Below are 5,069 nucleotides of genomic sequence, written 5' to 3'. Positions count from 1 at the left end.
CGCACCCACTTCCGTTACCTTTTAGGCTGTCTCTTATACACATCTAGATTTGTATAAGAGACAGACCGTATACAGGTGTGTTCCACTGTTCTGAAAGCGAGTTTCAATACTGAAATACTGAAATACAGTATTTGTTTATTAGTATCGTGTTGACAGTGCTACGCAACAAACATGCTTTATTTTTTTTTAATTCATGAAAAAATAGGCTATCCGGCCTGCTGGGGCCTCCTTGAATACACCAGTTAATAGAAACCAACCCATGTACTCAATAATTACTACTCTAAAATCCGAATATCGTTGAGGGGCCCGCTGCCCCCTCCCTTTCTTTCCTTCAAAATTAATTTTGAAATTATTTTTAATTATTATTTATAGGTCTATTTATAATTGGACCCTTGCCCCATGCTTTGTACTGGCTGTACCGTATCGTACGCCACTGTACTGCGACCTACAAGCAGTTCTATGAGAGGGCTAGTGCCTGGGGCTTGGATCTTCGCCTGTATCCTGGTAGATCTATCCTGGTCTAATGGATATGATATTCGCCTTGCAGTTTGGAATCTCACCAGATCGAGACACGTTTTCATACATCTATTTTAGATTGATACGATTAAATATACAATCATTTGTTTTTGTTTTTGTTTTGTTTTTTGGAAAGCTATCCATTTACAGTAGGCCTATCATCAAAACAATAGGCTTATACGTATTGTATGCTAATGATGCAAGGAAAAGTATATGACCTGGGTAAAGAAAATCCCCCACGTCTCCTTCCGCAGTGCCGCCATTACTGTGAACTCTCTTGGCTCAGAAATCGACGCGGAAATGGTTCCAATTCGTGACCTGGTAAGTCATTGTGAATACATTTTGATAGCAATAACGTATTTTACTGTGACGTAGATCCGTTTATTACTGCTGTATGAGTATTAGCTTACAGTCGAACGAGCCAATCATTGTTCAACAAGTTCTTCAACACAACGCAAGCACAAATCGACACTACAGTACATTTCCGAAGGCCATTTAGTTTTAAAAGGTACGTATATTTTATTAAACGGTTATTTGCTTTGGACTATAACTATATTAACATTTTCATTGAGAAGGTTTTTGAAATACACTTCCCAAAAGATTGTAGACAGGAACATTTACTATCTAAACATCGTTTGCCACACCCACTTCCGTTACCTTTTAGGTCGATACCAGAAACGGGATTAAGCAACGGTTCCTATTATGTGAATAGATATCCAGCATTAGATTTAGAGCGGTAGGGGAGAACGGTAGGGGGATGTCATTGTAGAGGGTGGGAAGTGTATGTGTCCGTCGATGCCTGCCGATATGCGCTTCCCATCTCCTTCTCCGAGAGGCCTGGATAGTTAGAGACCGCTTGGATTAAAACGGTATCACTGGCATAGCCAAATGATCTGGTAGAAATTAACAGTATAATTTAGTAAAGAGAGGAACTGGTAAAATACTGTAATAATTAGTTAATTAAATAATAATCAAATCTATCCGTGAGCTCGCCCCAAATGGGCGTCATCAGGTCACATCAGGTGTGGGTATGTACCTTGTACCTTGTACCGTACCGTACCTTGTTGTACTGGGAAGCTGACGAGAGTGGTTTAGACAAAGGTTTCCATTACATCTAGAATGCAATCATTTATGATTTTATTACTTTTATTGATTTTTATGATTATGGTTATTAGGCCTATTACTTTTTTAATTATCATTGTAATAGTTTTTTTTTTACTATTACAATTATTTTCACTCACAATGTCTGATGATACAATATTTTCTAAATTTATTACCGTATGTGTTCAACCGAATGATTTGTAGAGGCACACAGGAACTAGAAGCGGAATAATTCAAAATCACGTGACGAGGACAGCCAATCATGCAGCTTGTGAATATTCGCTATTTTGTTCCTACAAGTTGTTCGAAAATTGTAAAGTTTGTGTATGCTAGATTTTGACTTATTCGTTCTAATTAAATAAGGCTGTACCACTATTCACAGATATTTCACTATTCGACACGATCAATACGAACGTCACAAACCATCGATAACCATGAACGTTCTACCAAGAGCTAGGTGAGTACTGTATTATGTATAATAATTTTACAAACTCTACCCGACGATGAGTGAGTACTCTAGTGTAATAATTTGTATCAAGTAAACATTAAGTAAACGAGCTAATATAACTATAATCTTAGAAGGAGTACAATTATGTACTGACAGACACATTAAAAGTTGTTATTGTAAAGAATTTAATTATAATTATGTATAGTTATTTTGTTTTGCGAAATATCATTAACATGTTATTAACTATTTTTGAGTGATGAGGATAACAGTGATGTCAAGAATTAATATTCATGAGAAACCTGGTTTAATCAACTGTATTTACAATGACATTGTAAGAAAAAGAATTCATACATTTCCTTGCTTGTTATGTCACAGAAACAAATTAATACAGGCTATACAGAGAAAAGACTGGCCAGCAGTAACAAACATCGTTGAAAATGAACCTCATCTTATTGAAACGAAGGATGAGGCAAGTACTAAGTTAGATTTATGAAGTGATTTTCTTGATTTTAGAATTTTTATTGGATCATATTTTTAAAATAAGATACAGTTCCAACACAACAAAAAGCTCTCAATTATTTGCACAAAATATGTGTTCTATTTTCTGGATTTTTTTTTATTAAAAAAAAATTTAATCTGCCATACAGAATTGAAAACAAAATTGTCATTCTCTTTAATTAACTAAAAAGTGTGCCGTTTAATAATCAAAACGTCCGCGAAGACTCTACTAGCGCCCTCTCTAGTTCAATATATGTCGTACAAATTGTAATGCGTTTACTGTATAATTTCATGTAGTGTATTATTGCGCTTTACTTAGATAGTCTAAATCTATAATAAATTTATTTCATTTTCTTCATTTCAAACGTCCCAAATAAAATAATTAACAGCCATTGTATAGCTTTAATGGTAATTGTCTCGCATTTTGGTAATTGTCTCGCATTTATATATTTTAGCGCCTTAAATCTACTCAGAAGTTTTAGTACGCAGAGACTTCAGAATAAGATATTGATAAAGATACATAATCAACGGATTAAATCAATAAAAAAAATGAAATGCCCGATTCTATGCTGAAATTAACCAACCAGGAAGAGATGTTTATTTACTAATAATAAATAAAACAATATTGATGGTTTTTATACAGAAATTTATTATTATTACTTAATTAAGCCATATGTTTGGTGAATAATATTTGCCATCTCATAGGCGAGGGGTCTATTTTGATGTTTCTGTCTTCAAACCATTATTCTAATATTGTAACCAATATTATTACTTTACCTAATAAATGGTAAAACTATAACGCTGAACATAGCCCGGTATTTAGGTTTAGGGCTTAAAAATATCTTTATTATGAGCATTTATTACTATCCTCTACCATTCACTCTGTACTAAAGAAATATAAACATTTCCACAATATGTGCTTTTTATAAAGAACGTTCTCGTTTAAAATGTACCATGCTCAATTAAACCACATTGTCATTCTTGTTAAGTACAAGCCGTGTGGCCAATATTCATTTTATTTATATCAGGCCTACAAAATTAGTTCGTTAGTTGATAATTTTCGCATTGATAAGTTTCCCTGATAACTAAAAAAACGAGTCTAGCGCCCTCTGTAGTTCGACAATATTTATTTGAACTTGCACTTTTATAATATCGATGGCAATCAATATCAAGATTCAAAATTCAAGATAGATTTTATTGTCACATATAAAAATATACATGAAATTTGCTTTCCTGTGCTTATAAAATAAAACAATATAACATACAAAAAACAGTATACAAAGTGATTTAATGAGGCACTATGCGTTCATAAAACGAAATACAGGATAAAAACGTAAACAATTTTTAATACGATTAATATCAATGGGTAATACACATGCTTTTCGTTAAGTTGTAAATAAAATAATAATATTAATAATAATTGGCGATGAATGGCTATAAGTAAACTTAGGCCATAAGTAAATAAATCTTATTAGCTTATTAGAGGGGTTTAAATTTATAATGTGTTAAATAATTTTTTTAATGATATCGTATTGGTTGATTTAAATTGGAAATTCGTGTCACTCTTCATTTCAAATGTCAAAACGTAAACAATTATCAGCCAGTTGTGGAATGCTTTCCCGTTTCTTAACACAATAAACCTCGTCTCCGGTATTTATTTTAATCTAATATAGTTTAATTTAAAATAGGTGTGACAGTCAGTTATTTGACCATAGCATGTGATCAAATTATTAATATAGTACTATTTTTAAAAATCCATTTAATTAATGGACTTTTTCTGGAGGAATGAAAATGATATCAATAATTAAATGATGTGGATTTACTAATGAATTTTGATGAAATATTGACCAGAATAAATAAATACTTAAGAACTTAATGCAATTGTATTAACAGTATTATAGGCATAAGAAATAATTGGGCCTATTCCTAGCTATTTTAAAATCCAAACACAAAAATCTTTCATGTGTTAGCTAACGCCCCATAAAAAAAATCTTAGTTTATTACCCTATCAAATAATAAAAACTGATGAGGGAGGGAGGTGTTTCTTTTTGTTTGTTTTTTTTTGTATTAAGTTCTTATGTATTGATTTATTCTAGTTAATATTTTATCCACAATCATTAGTAAATCCATATCATTTAAATGTTGATTTCATTTTAATTTCTCAAGAAAAAGTCCATTAATTAAATGAATTTTAAAAAGTAGTATTATATTAATAATTTGATCACATGTTATGCTTAAATAACTGACTGTCACTGTCAAAAGAATTTTCCAAAAAGTGACGAGGGAGGGGTGATTAACTAATGATTTTTTTTTTTTTTGAAAATATTATTTATTATATTTAAATTACTTACATTGTGTATTTTATTATGTTAAAAGTTTCAATAAAAAAAAACCCATTATTTTACAGACGTACAAAAATAATACGTTCTAATATTTTTTGCGTAAACTACTAAATTGGCCATGCGGTATTTAGTCTAGGGACTTTCCTACTAAATGATTTATCAAC

The 5,069-nt window shown here is 31.5% G+C and overlaps 1 long non-coding RNA gene across 1 annotated transcript; it reads left to right on the top strand.

Moving 5' to 3' along the window:
* The first annotated feature begins 649 nt into the window (after positions 1-649).
* Positions 650-2,073, top strand: LOC117118694. The gene is made up of 3 exons (XR_004447084.1): positions 650-837; positions 922-1,024; positions 2,000-2,073. It is a non-coding gene; the product is annotated as an uncharacterized LOC117118694 (long non-coding RNA).
* The last annotated feature ends 2,996 nt before the right edge of the window (positions 2,074-5,069 follow it).

Source organism: Anneissia japonica, unplaced genomic scaffold, assembly GCF_011630105.1.
Source record: "Anneissia japonica isolate Jap-2015-1 unplaced genomic scaffold, ASM1163010v1 scaffold2949_len15911_cov107, whole genome shotgun sequence".
NCBI lineage: Eukaryota > Metazoa > Echinodermata > Crinoidea > Comatulida > Comatulidae > Anneissia > Anneissia japonica.
Note: the sequence above shows the minus strand (reverse complement) of the source record. Positions and strands in the feature narration are given on the sequence as shown.